Source organism: Callospermophilus lateralis, chromosome 11, assembly GCF_048772815.1.
Source record: "Callospermophilus lateralis isolate mCalLat2 chromosome 11, mCalLat2.hap1, whole genome shotgun sequence".
Lineage (NCBI taxonomy): Eukaryota > Metazoa > Chordata > Mammalia > Rodentia > Sciuridae > Callospermophilus > Callospermophilus lateralis.
In genome coordinates this window covers 114,618,089-114,635,156 of record NC_135315.1, presented here as the reverse complement: position 1 = coordinate 114,635,156, position 17,068 = coordinate 114,618,089, and the positions used below count along the sequence as shown (strand labels likewise).

General features: G+C 35.6%; 2 pseudogenes; both read right to left on the bottom strand.

Moving 5' to 3' along the window:
* LOC143637774 (F-BAR and double SH3 domains protein 2-like) overlaps positions 1–17,068 on the bottom strand; it is a 138,030-nt pseudogene that overhangs the window by 104,008 nt on the left and 16,954 nt on the right.
* LOC143387866 (S-formylglutathione hydrolase pseudogene) lies at positions 13,995–14,819 on the bottom strand (annotated as a pseudogene).

Genomic DNA, 17,068 nt, shown 5'->3' with positions numbered 1-17,068 from the left:
GGGAAAGGGGGATAGTAGAGGATAGGAAAGGCAGCAGAATACAACAGACACCAGAATGGCAATATGTAAATCAATGGTTGTGCAACTGATGTGATTCTGTAATCTGTATATGGGGTAAAAATGGGAGTTCATATCCCACTTGAATCAAAGTGTGAAATATGATATATCAAGAACTATGTAATGTTTTGAACAACCTACAATAAAAATTAATTTAAAAAATTAAAAAAAAATAAATTGTGCACAACAAGTAAAAAAAAAAAAAAAAAAGAGTACCCTTTTTCCCACATACTCGCCAGCACTTGTTGTTGTTTGACTTCATAATGGCTGCCAATCTTACTGGAGTGAGATGGTATTAACAAATTTTTAACTTAGCTTTTTAATAGAATTGATACTAACATTATCATAATTTCCATTTCTTTGATTCTTGGGATAGAAGATTTTCAGTCATTAGTTTTTAAAAATTGTTTTTTATTGAGATGTCCCATTTATCACTTCTTCATTTTAGTATCTTAAGTTGTACAACTACTGCCAGTATCTAATTTCAGAATGTTCTATCATCCCCAAAAGAAAACTCACAACCATTAGGTAGTGACTGTTATTTCCCCTTCCCCGAAGCTCCTGGCAATCACTAATCTACTTTCTCACTTTATAAATTAGCCCACTCTGAACATTTCATATACATAAAATGAGGCAACATGTGACCTTTTGTACCTGGTTGCTTTTATTTAACCTTGTGATTTTAATGTCATCTATCTTTCAGCATAAATCAGTACTGCATTCCATTTTATGGCTAAGTAATATCAAATTATATGGATGTAACACATTTTGTTTATCAGTTATATAACACATTTATCAGTTAATGAATATTTTGGTTGTTTCTACTTTTTTGGAGGTGTGGTATTAGGGATTGAACCCAAGGGCGCTTTACCACTGAACTTCATCCCTGGCCCTTTTTATTTTTGAGACAGGGTCTTGCTAAGTTGCTGAGGCTGGCCTCAAACTTGCAATTCTCCTATCTCAACCTCCTGAGATTACAGGTGTGTGCCATCTTCATCTTGTTATCAACATTGTTGTTCTATTTTAATTCTATCCATTCTAGTGAGTGTGAAGTGGTATTTCATTATAGTTGGGTTTGCCTTTTCCTAATGACTAATGTTGTTAAACATCTTTTCATATCTTTTTTGGGAAAAAAAATCTATTGAAATTCTTTGTCCATTTTAACAACTGGGTCATCCTTTCATTGTTTAGTTGTAAGGCTCTGTTATATATTCTGACATTAGACTCTTATCAGATAAGAGTAATTTTCTAATAGTTTTTTTCTGTTCTGTGGATTTTCTTTTCCCTTTCTTTACAGAGCTTTGATGCACCAAAGTTTTTAATTCTATAAACTGTTTATTTCTTCTTTGTTTGATTGAGCTTTTGGTGATATCTGAGAAAGTACATTCTAAGATCACATGGACTTACACTTTATTGAATTTTATAGTTTTAACATTATATTTAGGTCTTTCATCTTGAATTAATTTTTATGTATGGTATGAGATAAAGGTCTAATTTCTGTTGAAAGAATATCCTTTCTCTCATTAAATGCCTCTGTTAAAAATCAACCCACCATTGATATATAATCATTAGTCTTTTGAATTTGTTTTTAAACCTGAATTTGTAGCTTTTCTTTGTTTTGGAATATTTTAATTTTTCTTATGGATTCATAGGAATATTTTAATTCCCATATTATCATGTGGTTTATCAGATTGAGAACATACATAGTGGATGTACAGAATCTCTTTGTTGTTGTCCACCAAAATCTGTTCTTTCTTTCTTCCTGGTACATGGTGGGACTGCATTTCCTAGCCTCCCTTGCTGTCAGGTACAGCATTCTATCTAAGTTCTCCAATACAATGTGAGCAGAGTAATATATGCCACTTTCCAGACTAGATCTTCAGAGAATAGATATTTGTTTATCTTTTCCTCTGTCAACTGGCTAGAACCCAAATAAGTCAGTGACCAAGATTTAGTCAGGGTAGTGATGAGGGAAAGTGGAAGAGCCACTCTGCTATCTGGGTTCTTGAATAGCTTCAGGAGGAAGAACCTAATCATATGAACTGCTAATCACCTAAGCTACTGCATGAAAAATAATGAATATCTATGGTGTGTGAGCCACTGCAGTTTGCATCTCCATGTTTTAGCTGATCCTAATTAAAAGAGAAGTAGTATCTTGCAGTAGGATGTTGCTGTAACAAAAAACTAACATAGAAGACATCTGCTAAGCGGCAGAATAGCAAGTGGTACACAGGTGCAAAAAAGATTGAGAAACTAGTAATACTTGTTATACCAATGCAAAACATCTGTCACAGTGTTGTCTATGATAACAGGGAAAAATAAAAAGAGATATAGAGTGGCACAATAGGCCAGGTTTCTCAACCTTGGAACTTTAACTTGGATGTACTTATTGCAATGCTTAGCCCTTACTTCAGTACATGTTAGATGTTGTTGTTACTATTGTGACACATTTTTATGATTCAGGATGTCAAATCTATTACCATTTTCCCACATAATCTACCCTTTGCTAGAATTCTTAAAAATCTCATCTCCACACCAAGACCAAGTAAACATTTATGCATGTTTTTCTCTATTAAATTTATCTTCAACAATCTTATCACTTACTTTAGCCTGGTATGATAAAAAGACGAACATTTTTTTTTTCTATAGAGTCTTGACATCATTTCTTTCATAATCTGTTATTATTCCAGTGATTTGAAATCTACCTTTTCACAGTCTCTAATAAATTCTTTTTAAAAAGGTTTTAAATTTTTTATTATTGCATTATAGTTACAATATTGGGATTCATATAAATTCTATATCTTACAGCAGTTGATCATGTTTGCTGTGGAAATGAGGTGAAAGTTCAGAACAGCAGATAAAGGTCTTATTTTCATAAAGCTGAGGGAAAACACTAGCTGATAAGAATACTAAAAGCCACAGGCTTCTTTCACTTAAACAATAAGTTTTCAGGGTCCACATGTTGTTGATATTCTCAATATGTACACTTTAGAGCATTTTTATTTCAGGCAAGAACCAAAAAAATCCCCAAAGCTTTCCATTATGTCTATATGAAGACAAAGATAGGAAGGAAGAGCATCCATGAGTCTATTGCTGGAAACTCCCCATGAACTCTCAACTTGTACTGGTTTTACTTGGTCACTCAAATGAGGCAACTCTCTCTTCTCTATTTTAATGCCAGAAATAAATAGAGGGAAAATACTTATCTAATATTAGCCTTTAGCACTTTTAGGGCAAAAATAATTCTATATTTTTTTGTTTAATTCTGTTCACCTTACACTATTTTGGTAAGAAAATTTGGTTAATATACATAAGAGCTTTTTGATATAGATATGTTGATTAAGAAGATGGTGGAAGATGAGGGAAGGTAGTTATGTTATGTTGATTAAGAAGATGGTGGAAGATGAGGGAAGGTAGAAAGAGAAATGAATAAAGAATCCCTACTATGCAGGAGGCACTTACACATATTTACAACTCATGAGAAGGATGTCATTAGCCACATTTCCACGGATGAATACATGGTTTCACAGATTAAGAAGCATAATAAAGCACTGGAAGCCCATTCCTTTCTTCTATTTTTTTTGAAATGTACAGTACAGTCTTGTTATCTATAGTCACCCTCCCGTGCAACAGCACCAGAAATTCTTAACTCTTATCTAACTACAGTTTTGTGCCCAGGCAACAACTTTCCCCAACCCTGTCCCCTTCTCCAGCCTCTGATAACCTCCACTGTACTATCAACTTCTATGAAATCAACTCTTAGATTCCACATCAGTGAGATCATATGGTACTTGACTGTCAAGAGCCTACTATTTGTCACATTATCCTAGGTGCTAGAAATACTGTGCAGAGAGAAAAAGACAAAAAGTCCTCCTCTGCATATTACATCAGAGGTTGCCATAATGTAATAAACACAGTGAAGAGATAAAGCATGAAGATAAGATGCTATCTTATACTGATTAGTCAGGGGAGATCTTACTAATAAAGTCACATCTGAGAAATGGAGCTGAGTGGAGTAAGGGAGAAGTGGTATCTAAAAGAAGATCTTGCTTAAGAAAACAGCAAGTTCAAAGGTCCTGAAGTGAGAGGCACTTGGTGTGAAATAGTCAGAAAGCCAATATTGAATTACACTGAAACAAAGAGTGGTTGACAACATAGGACCCCATAAAAATTTTAATTTTAAACTGAAGAGAAGAGAAGCTATTAGCAGGTTTTGAGCAAAGGAGTGACAAAATCTAGTTTAGGTTTTAAAATGATCACTTTGGCTAATGTGGAAGGAATACATATTGAAGGAAGGGGTGGAAGCAGAGAATCAAAGAGAAGACTTTAAGTATTTGCAGATGTAATAATGGTGGCTTGAATTAAAATAGTGGTAGTAGAGGTGAGGGAAAAAATGGTTCTACTTAAAAGAATTACCAATGGTATAATGTGGAGTTTGGAGGGGGGCAGCAGGATGATTTCTAGCCTAAGCAACTGAGAAGATATAGCTGCCTCTATTAAGAAAAGAATAAGACGAGCAAGTTTGTGAAGAGAAAATCAAAGGTTGAATAGGTGACCAGTGGTCAGGAGAGGACTGACACAGAAACAGAAAATAAGTCAATGTATTTAGGTTGTGGAAGTCAAGTTTCTCACTGTTCAACATAGCATCTATATACAAATAGAAAGGCAGGGAGGTAAAACAGATGTGAAGGCACATTCCTGAAATTTCAGTTACTTGGGAGACTGAGGCAGGAGGATCACAAGTTCAAGGCCAACTTGGGCAATTTAGGGAGACCATGTTTCAAAACAAAAATAAGAAAGGGCTGGGAATGTAGCTCAGTGGCAGAACACTTGCTGAGCATGCACAAGGCCCTGGGAAGAAAGGGAAGGAGGGAGGCAGGAAAGGATCTTAAAAGTACAGGATTTGAACTGGACAGCTCAATGTAAATTGAGCACACAAAAACATACACATACACGGACAGATATAAAAACAGATACAGCTGTATGTGTGCGCAAAAGACAGGAAAAAACAAAGTGCTTTTCCTAGTCTCCCTTACCAGTCAGTATTATTAACACTTCTGACATTAGATATGTATGTGACAATCCTCCAACAGACACCTGCTGAGGATACTCTAATTCAATTCCATTCTGACACTGCCCTTCTTGACAGCATCGATGTCACATGTTAAGACCTCAGTCCTACAAGAGTACTGCCCACTTTCAAATGCCAAACGCAAATCCCAGGTTGTGACTTGTATTTTTGATCAAACACACAAAAATTTGTAACAGTTTCGTGGAACCCTCCTTGGGTTTGATTAGTTTGCTATAGTGGATCACGGAACTTGGGGAAATACTTTTACATACATTTATGCATTTATTAGAAAAGTTATTACAAAAGATACAGATGAATAGCTAGATGAAAGAGATGTATATGATGAAGTGTGGGAGAAGGGGTGGAACTTCCATGTCCTTTCTAGGCACACCACCTGCCAGGAACATCCATGTGTTCACCTATCCAGAAGCTCCCTGAACTCTCTCCTTTTTTTTCTTTCTTGTGTATGTGTGTGCGTGTGTTGCTGGGTGGGGACTGAACCCAGGGCCTCATGCATGTGAGGCAAGCACTCTACCAACTGAGCTACACCCCCACTCCTCCTTTGGATTTTTATAGAGGCTTCATTATATAGGCAAGATTGATTACATCATTAGCCACTGGTGATCAAATCATCTTTAGCTCCTCTCCCCTCCAGGGAAGTTGGGCTAGAAGTTCCAACTTTCTAATTATGGTCAGTTCCCTGGGCAACCATCTCCTATCCTGAGGCCATCCAGGAGCCCACCAAGAATGGTCTCATTGGAAGAAATGATGCTCCCGTTACCTAAGAAAAAGATTTAGAAGTTCTGTGTCAGGAACTGGGGAAAAGACCAAATACAAGAATAAAAGATTGTGCTAGTGCCCTTGTCTCAAGGGTTTTAAACACCTGGGTGGCATGTGTGCAGAGATCAAATATATATTTTATATCATAACATCACAGTGTGTACATAAATAATTTCCCAGAAATGGTACAAGAAAAGTACACAATAAGTCTGGAACATTTAGACCAGAAAGAAAGAATGAAGGGAACACCGTAAAGGACAGGAGTCAGCTTAAAGAGATTCCTGTTGGTTGTGTATGGGACACTATGAACATAAATATAAATAATAAGACCAACAAATTTCAATCCATGAAAGAAAATAGAAATCCATGAACACAATTATTAAGAAATGAATGAATTCATGAAGGGATGAGAGGGGGAAAATAAGAAACTTCTCTCTTATAGTAGAGTTTCAACTAAAAATTGTAGAAGGAATGATGAAAAATAGAAAATTACTATTTGGTAACCATCATAAAAGTGGTTGAGTTCAGGAGGGTTCACTTAAGCATGCCAGGGCTGGTAGGTGGAGGTCTGATGAGGAATACAATTGGCATAGTTTCCTCACAAAATATTATTTCTTGGTCTGTTTGGATTGTGTAACCAATATCATTAACTAGAAGATTTATAGACAACAGAAATTTACTTCTCACCTTACTGGATGCTGGGAAGTCCAAGATGGAGGCATCAGCAGACTCAGTGTCTAGTGAGGGTCCACTCCCAGGTTCACAGACAACACCTTTTCATTGTGTCCTCACATGGTAGAAAGAGCAAGGGGTCTCTCTCTCAAGCCTTACAAAGGCATGAAAGCCACCATGAAGGCTGTGCCCTCATGACTTACTCACCTCCCCAAGACTACCTTCGAATACCATTACATATGTATTTTTCGGAAACACATTCAGAAATAACATGATTACATAGGAAAAAAGATGATTTTACAGTGGAAGAAAACACAGCAGATACCAAATTGACTAGGTGATCAAGAATAACATCACCAGGAATGAGACAGGTGATTATATCATTCATACACCACTAGATATGGTATACTGAGAAGACACAGCATTTTTTCTGAGATATTTTTGCCAAGAATGCATGGCCTGAGAGGCACCCAACAGAATTGGAGGCTGTATATTTTAAAACTGTCAAAGTTATGAAAGACAGGATAAAAACTAAAAAACTTAAAAAAAAATACCTCTTCCAAATCAAAGGAATCTAAAGAGATATGCAATTGAATTAACCAGAAAGAGATATTTTTGAACATTTGGTAGAATTTGGATTTGATATGTAAACTGGATGATATTTATATAATTATGCTGATTTCCTAATGTGGATGGTTAGGTAGAACAGCCTTGTTTTGAGGTGATAACATCTAGAGTATTTAGAGATGATGAGGCATCAAGCCTGCAATTTGCTCTCAGACAGCACATGCCTGTAATCCCAGTGACTTGAGAGGCTGAGGCAGGAGGATCACAAGTTCAAGGTCAACTTCAGAAATTTAACAAGACCCTGTCTTGTCTCAAAATACAAAATAAAAAGGGCTAGGGATGTATTTCAGTAGTATAGGGGCCTGGCATTCAATCCCCAGTAATGCCCCCCCCCCAAAAAAAATCAATATAAAACAAGACTCCCACCATTCAGAGAATGGTCTCTTAAATCTTCCATGTTTTATGTATAATCACTTAAAAGTGATAAAATTTAAGTAAAACTATCTTCAACCAAATCTCCCTAAGGAATAAATTTTTTAGTTGATTTTAAAAAAGCAATTCAGAATCTTATTTTTATAAAAGAACATTCTAGCCTACTGAAACAACTAGCCTGGATGCCATCTATGAAAGTAAGAGTACTGGACTTGATTAGTCCAGTTATTTTTCTGCTTCAGCACTTCTACAGGATATGATGCAGGCTCATAGTAACCCTTTGCATGTATGTACATGAGTTGTGAATCTTTCTACTATTAGAAGATGGGAGGCTCCAGCCACTTGTAGTCTGTAAAATTCTATCACTACTCTTCACTTATTTTTGAAATCTTAATCTTATTTTAATTGTTATTCTTCCATTTCATATATTCTACAGTCTTTATACATCAGAGAGATGCAGCACATTCTGAGATTAACAATCAAGACTGTTAATTTAGATTTGCTCCCACGGTCACAGTCAGGGGCACACTAAACATGGGCTTGCTTGCAATAAACTGCACATAGCCATTTCAAAGAAACTGCTCCCAGTAACTTTCTGTGTTTCCTGAAAGGAGCAATCCAAGTCAGTCCCTGTTTCAACTGAGATCTACAGATTATGTAAATTGCATGATGATCAACAGAAGCTAAGACCACGATTGCTAATGGGGCTGGCCTGGGAATCTCAGAATAATTCTTGGCCCAGTATACTAACAAGCACATATTACAACAGGCACATAAACTAAAATCAATTTGCCATCCCTATTCCTTTAAAGCTGCAAAGATTTCCAATAAAAATATTATCCCCCATTCTGTAACCACCAAAAAAGTTCTGTCCTGATAATATTGGGGTAGGTGTGGGAGAAGAGCATAATATAAAGAAGAGGATAATAAAGAATCCCTGCTTTTGAAATATACTCTGATAATAAGAATTCCCAAGTTATATGAAGGCCAATCAGAAACATAGGGGTCAAAGCAGAGTAAAGTGTGCTTAGGGAGGGAGGTGCAAGCACTTCTGTCATCATTTTTTCCTGCCTTTGATCTAAAGCACTTTTGGCTGGTCGCACAGTGGATACAAGATGACCTAGGAATGGGGAGGTACTACATACATAAAGAAGGTATCTTAGCACTGCTCACTTGGTGCTTCTCATCTTCAATACAATAACTTTGGACCCTTTTTTTCTTCTTTAATGTCCAGTTTAAATACAAAGCTTCTGCCTTTCCAATTCTTAGCTGCTCTATGGGTATATCATATCTAGGTGTTTCCAGTCATTTTGAACTGTGCATTTAGTCCTGTTTTAAGTACAGGAAGTATGTGTAGTTGAGAAATAAACACTTTTGAGAACTGAATATTAAGTGACTTGAGGATAGCAATATTCTCTGCTCTCTATTTACCCAAATCTTTCCAGCAAGTTACTAAGTAAGCTACCCTAAACAAAATGAAAAGTTGATATCTCTAAATATGCTGTTGTTTTTGTTTAATCATATGTTAAGAGAATTATAAGCAGTCAAATATATCTTATGGTATTATGCAACTCAGTTTATAAATTGCAAGTGGTACTAAGGTAAGAGCATGTCACTTAACACTTTGTCCTCTGCATTTCAATTCAATGTGTAAATACTAAACTCTCTGCAATAAGAGGCTGATTCTGTTCCATCTCTAAAAGCATCTAAAGCATTTAGGTAGTCCTTAACAAGTACTATTATTGAAACATTCAATCAGATCTTCAATTTTAGTGTTAGTAGTTTCTTCCAGCTGAAGACAGTAATAACATTATTTAGTATATGGCAGAAGTTACCCAAGGTGAGAACAAGGGGCAGCTGGGAGAATTTGCAAGATCAGAATTATTTTCATAATAATACTAAGACATCATCTGCATTTTCCACTTTAATCCTCTCACAAGCACATAGTGGAGTTTTACAGAGGTTATAAAATAGATGAGTACACAGACACTCTGACAGCTAGTGAAATCTGTACCTAGGCATTCTTGTGTCTAAAAGATTTCTCAATTTAAATGTCAAACACAGTAAGTATCATTAAGCAAACCCACATCTATAAAAGTTCCTTGGGTTCTCAATGATTTTTAGGAGTATAAAGAGGTCTGAGACAAAAAAAAAAACTTAATAATCACTGGTATAGGCTGTTGACAGTCAATGAAAAATTGGGAAAATGTACAGAATATATTTTATATAAGTTAAGTGATGACTCTATTTATACTTTGAGATTTTCTTCCTTCAATCATTGTCAAATAAGGACATAAACTTTAAGGTTTTCCCCTTACGTTTTTTAGTAAAAATGTGCCTTACATAAAAATGACAGAGATAACATGACTTCCTATCAACTTCTGGAAAAGATGATTGAACAAATACCTTCACAATGTAAAAAGGTAGAGGTAATCATCAGGAGTCATCATAGATTAAATAAAAGTCAAAAAAAATGAGACCATAATGGACCCTATCTATCTATCTATCTATCTATCTATCTATCTATCTATCTATCTATCTATCTTTGTTCTGGGGCCTAAACTCAGGGGCACTTAACCACTGAGCCACATCCATAATTCCACAATTATTTTTAACTTTTATTTTGAGACAGGGTCTTGCTAAGTTTCTGGGAGTCTCATGGAGTTGCTGAGGCTGGCCTTGAACTTGCAATCCTTCAGCCTCAGCCTCCAGAGTCTCTAATATGACAAACGTGTTCACTATGCCTGGCTTCATTTATTTTTTAAATATTTAAAGTTACTAGACTGTAGATCTGCCAAAGAAATGAAATATCCTCGTTCATCAGGCATTAGTGGAAATGACCCTGGACAAAATGTAGTACTGCAAAGTGGTTAGAAGAAAGTACATGGGAGGTAGGCTGGTGTAATCCATGGTTCAGCTGTGTCACTGCCTGCCTGCCTGTGTAACCTGGGCAAGATACTTACCTTTTTTTGTTTCAATTACTTCTTTGATAAAAATAGGGATAATGATAATAGTATCTATTCACAGAAAATTGGTAGGTTAATGAAAGTAAATAGTTTAGATGAGCACCTGACATATACAGAGTGATCTATGTGTACTTTTTATTAAGTCTGTCTTTGTTTAACTGGTATATCTTAAATATTCAAAAGAGTACCAGGTACTAGTAGACTCTCAACGAATTTTCTGAATTCATAAATGTCTAAGCACCTTATAATAATATTATGATAATAATAACTTTTACATTTATTGTGTGCTTACTGTATACCGGGTCAAGGTAGAAATGCTTACTATACTTTACCTCCCTGAATACTCCCAAAGCAACTAGGATACTTACTAGCAGCTTCATATTATATACTAGTTATCTGAGGCTTTCAGAAGGGAAATAATTTGCCTATGTTCACAAAACTATTTAAGTGATAAAATCAGGAATCAAACAAAACTTGCCTTGCTTTAAAACTTTTCTTCTTTAGGCAGTATGTTATATTTGATTGTGAACAAGATTTAACAGAAATTGGATTAGATGAAAACTCTGTACTGTTGATAGGTTTCACCACAAATAGATTTCATGCATTAATATACTTAACAGATACATATGTTGGTACTATGCTAAGCTCAAGCAATACAGCTATGAGCAGAAAACACATAATTTTGTTTTTAAGAATTTGTAGCATACTAAGGGCAGGAGGTAAAACAAAAAAAATATAATCAAGTATACAATTAAAGTTAAGAAGAGTATTAAAAACGATGCTAGGAGAATATAAAATAGAGGAATGTAATATAGTTTGAGGAAGGCTTTCCTACAGAAATAGGTTAGAACTATGTGTGAACCCTAAGACTTAAGAAAGTGTGCCTAGTGTATTTAAGGCCCTGGGTTAGATTCCCAGCACTACAGGAAAATGCAGGAGTTAAGAAAGTGAATGTGAATGACAGTAGAATGAATTGGACATTATTACCCTATGTGCACATATGATTACATGACCTAATGTAATTACATGACCTAATATAGATGTGTGACTCTACATCATGCACAACAGACGAATGAGAAGTTATACTCCATTTATGTATGATGCATCAAAATGCATTATAATGTTATGTATGACTAATTAGAACAAATAGAAGTTAATTAAAAAAGTGAATGTGATAATGAGGAGGCACTGGTATAGGAAGGAGATTGGTATGGTTGAGAAACTAAAGAGAATCACTCATTGAAGGGTAAAGAGTAAAGGGAGAGATCTGAGAGGAGAATAAAGAGTCAGACAGGTAATAGTTAATAAGTGAAAATAATCCAAATGTTAACCAACTAATGAATGGGTAAATAAAACGTGATATATCATTATTCAATCATAAAAAGGAATAAATAGTAATACATGCTACAATATGAACTCTTGGGTTCAATTCCCATTACCAAAAAATACGTGTGTGTGTGTGTGTGTGTGTGTGTGTGTGTGTGTGTATGTATAAAGAACTGAAAATTGGAACTCAAAATATGTATTCCATGTTCATACAGCATTTTTCACAATAGCTAAAAGGCAGAAGGAATGCACATTTATCAGTGGATAAATAAACAACATATAGTATGTAAATACAATGGAATATTATTTGGCCTTATAAAATAATGAAATTCTGACATATACTACAACATGGATGAACCTTGAAAACATTACGCTAAGTGAAATAAGCCAGACACAAAAGGATAAATCATAATTCTACTTATATGAGATACTTAGAGTAGTCAGATTCACACAAAAAAAACAGTGAATATGATGAGATATCATTCTTGGGATTGTGTTATCATAAATGGCAAGAAAAAAGAGATTATCTGGGTAGGTTTAACATAATCACACTAGCCCTTTAAGAGCAGAGCGTTTTCTCTAGCTGGCAGTATCACAGGAAGTAAGAGATTCAAAGTGGGAATGCATGAAATGGATTTGGCATACCATTGCATTTTATTGTATGTTAACTATACTTCTCCAAAACAGATTTTTTAAAAACAAGTTAATTTCTTCAAAGTTCTTACTCTTGTCACCCTATATATTACTCTTTTTGATGGATACAATACCTTTAATTATTTTTATGCCGTGCTAAGCATTGAACCCAGTGCCTCACATGTAGGCAAGTGCTCTGACACTGAACTACAACTCCAGCTCTATATGCTTCTCTTAAATAGTTCTATGAATGCTCAGCTTCAGTATCCCTCACTCACTGTTGATTCTCCAGCAAAGATACTCAACTCAGAGTCAAGCTACAATGTCTAAGCCCGTTGTGATGAACTGGCCACTGCAGGGTATAGATTACTAGGTTCTAATTTACATTTTTGAAAGATTAATTGGTAAATTCTAGAATGAAGATCATCTAGATAAAACTTAAAATTTACAAGAAATTTGTTAGTTGGAATATCCTTTTTTAGAACATTTGTTTCCAAACTATATTTCAAGGAACTGTAGTATTCAGCACAACACCTCAGGAACCACAGAAAGAAGTAAGGGAAGTGGCACAGGCAGGTGAGAGGAGTGGGAAACACACACAAAGAGGAACACGCTCTCAAGTTTTACAACCAAATAGCTTTCCCCTTCATCTGCTTTATGTATAAAGATTCCATATAGGAGTCTGAAAATATTTGACTCCTAAAAATATTTTAAAACAACTGTTTTTGAAGTTTGATAAGACTGGCAAAAGACTCTCTTTGTGTCACAGGGAGCCAAGCATAATATGATCAATATAGCAGGAAAAGAATCTACTGTGTCATATTCCATAAGCCCCTGGAGAGCTGCTCCAGAGAATCATAACCTTCTTATTTGTGGCTCACTGATGGCATGGATCCTATCCAATTCATTTTTGTATCATCAAGTGCCTATCACCAAGTAAAAACTCAATTGCAGAGTTGAGTGGTTACTACACAGAAACCTAAAATATATATTATCTGGCCCTCTATAGAAAATGTTTTCCAACTTCTGTTCTATTATAAGGTATAAATAAAGGTCTAGAGTACAAGTGAAAATGGAATTACTCCTGAAATAACAGAATGTAATTATAGCTGTTGTTATCAAGAAAAATGGTCAGTAGGGTTGATAGTGGACAGAAGAAGTCACAATGGAAGAAAAACAAGTAAAAACTAAGCTCCAGAGTACTGTTGTCCAGTAGCGCTCTGAGACAATGAAAATACATCTGCACAGTCCAATATGGTAGTCACTAGCCACATGGGTTTCTGAACACTTAAACTATGGCTACTGTGACAATAAAAAGAATTTTAAAATTTATTCTTTTTTTCCGATTTTATATATTTATTCAGGAGACTCAAGTGTAGAATGAAGTTCTTTTGGCACCATGAAATCCAATGTTTCAAAATTTTTTCCTCAGCGATTCTGTTTATTATAACTTTTATAATCCTGAAGAGATTTTTCTTATCAGAAGTTTTTCATGCATTCAGGTATTTTGCATAATGATTGATTATAAAGGTTGCAATGAAGTAGTAGCTATGATCATAGCCCTCCTATCATCTACAAACAATAGAAATTTTCTTTTCTATATAGGCAGCTATGAAATTATCAGGGAGTAAATGTCCATCTAGAAGAAACTGGTCATTTTCCCTTGTTCAACTGAGAACCTGGACAGGACTTCACAAGATGGGTTGCATCATATTACTTTTCTTTATTTTGATCTGTTCCCAAATATTTACTAAAGGTTTTGTGCTCCATGGACACAGCACTGGGTTGCAAACTGGAGCAAATGCTGACACAGTTTTGTATTTTCTGGGATTTTTCAAAGGACAAATTAGAGCTCCTTGACCTCCCATAAAGTGGCCAGAAATTGACATCCACTGGGGGTCCACTGAAAAACTGGTATTTATGAGTTGGGAAGCTTCTTCGTTACCTAAGAGTACATTCTGTAGTTACTTTTCCAAGAATCTTCAGTGATATTCACATAAAACCCAGGCAACAGTGCAGTCACCCCAGCTCTCCACCTTCTCCTTTAGTATTACAGCTATGAGGGCTGGTATCTGGGAGCAAATGATAAGGCTGTGTTCTGAGGCAGCCTGATAATAACTAGATTTTGATTTAAAATTATTCTGTGCAAATTAAACCAGGCAACCAATGTAGTACAGGGCATTTTCCACTTTCTGCCTTTGGTGGTAAGTAGACAGAAAATTTCATTTTGCAGTTCAGATCAACACTGTCATGTTCAAAATGTTCTGCAATACCCCAAAGCACTTGTTGCTGAAAATCTGTTTCAACGCCATTCTTCTCCTATTCAACTACTACTTGCTGTGTGTGTGTGTGTGTGTGTGTGTGTGTGTGTGTGTGTGTGTGTGTCTGTATGTCTGTCTGCAGCAAAGGGCACACGATCCTCTGGTAGTGATAGCTGTAGAGATGGCAGGACTGAAGAGGCAAATGCCAAGAGACAGTAGGGCCTCAAAACAGCCACCTGGCTCATCCTCACTTGGGCCTGCCCCCTCAACATAATCCCACGACTTCACCCTCCTTGGGCCCAAAATTTATTCATTTTTAACTAATTTACATAGTCACAATGTACCTAAGGACTGCCATATTGGACATTACAGTTTCTAAGCCCTGATCATCACCTGATCCCTAGGATGGGGTGATTACTGGTGGAAACCATGGGGAGAGAGGGGGAGGAAATGAACTGCTTCTAATTTAGAAAAGTTTCTGCCACAGATGGATAAAGCATAATAAATATGGATAATGTAAAGGACAAGATTGCAGGCATATTTAAGAACTGTATAATATTAGCAGAAACTGGGCAAATGATTATTCTCCCTAAGAAAAGGGACTTTCAAAAAGGATGTAAAACAAGAGAAGCAGAAAGTCAAGTTTGAAATCTGGGGACTTCCATGCTTATTCATTAAGTGAAAAAGTATTACTAGATGAAAGAGAAGTATACCAGCTAGAGATGGCAGAGATACCAGAAAAGCCAGAACTCAAAATAAAAAAGATGAGAGCTATACAATCTAAATATGAATGAGGAAGACTTTTTGGAATAATTAATGCTTAGCTAGATGTCACGACCCCTTGCCTGCAAGGAAGACGCAACTCAGGAATCTTCTTTCAGCAGTTTATTCAGGCCCTTGATATTTCTTCTAATTCCTCCTCGGATGCCCCTCCCAGCCTTAATAAAGCATCCCAAGCCCCAATGCGAAGCTGCCACGTGGAACTTTCTCACAGGGTGCTGAGAAACCATGCACCAACTCTCCCAAACAAGGAGTTGTTTGTTACAGACCACAGTGGAGCCAGCGCCATCTTGCAATGGCGACCATAATCTGCAGAAACGGCTCACCACAGCTAGAAAAGCCAGAAATGGGACCTGAACACCAATAATATTTTTCTCTTTATTGACTACTCTCCCCAAAAAGAGTCTGCAAAAGATACACCAAATTATCATATTTTCTAGATATTATATGTCAGATAAAGTTTTTAATTACTTTGTCCAATTATCAACTAGTCCAGACATGTTTAACTTTCAATGAGAACAAAAAACATTTGTCTAGAAATAAGCTCCCAATATTATTAAGCTTTTAAAGTCTTTCATTAGATTGACTAATGCTATCTTTTCTACTCTGATGTACTGTGCCTTATTTTTCTTCATCCAAACCACAAAGAAAATATTGTATGAACTCTTAAAAAGAAAAATATTTTACAAGATCATGTTATTCAAAAGAACATTTAAGGAACAACTATCTCATTTTCCAGCAGCCAGTTAAGTTGCTCTCTAGAGATCTGATTAAACTGGTTATCTCAGGTCCACGGTTTAGCAATAGATTTTTGGTTTGAAGATTAAAAAAAAAAAAAAAAAAAAACACTAGCCTGACAACATACAGACACAGAGCAATATATATTTAGTATTTGTTCTAATCAATACTTGCTTAAGGAATAAAAAGTATGCCTTGGGGAAGCTGTGCAAATATTTATATTTCGATAGAGACATGATCATCATTTTAAGAATTATTAGAACAGGAGAGAATGTGCAATGTTTAACAAATAATTTTATACTATAATTCTCTCAGAATTTATGATATTCACTATATACTACTATATTCACTATATACTACTGCTTATTATATTATTTTTTACTAACAAGGAATGGTATGGTGGTAAGAAAACACCAGAGTGTCCAGGAAAGAACACCGAGACCTTAAGTCCTGGCTATAATATAATAACTATAAATTTATTAGAAAATTATTATAAAAACTAAATAAATAATGGTTTTTAAAGCACTTGTAGTATCTTATAATGCAAGGCACCTAAATAGTTGATCCATTCTCACTCCCAAGCACTGAAGTCTCTTTTACACTCTCCTTCCCATAAACAAAACAAGAGTTATCTAAAATATACTAGAATTTCTTTTATTTATTTTGCATACTGGGGATCAAACCCATGGTACTCTACCACTAAACCATATCCCCAGCCCTTTTATTTTGATGCAGGGTCTAAATTGCCAAGACTGGCCTCAAACTTGGCAAACCTTCTGCCTCAG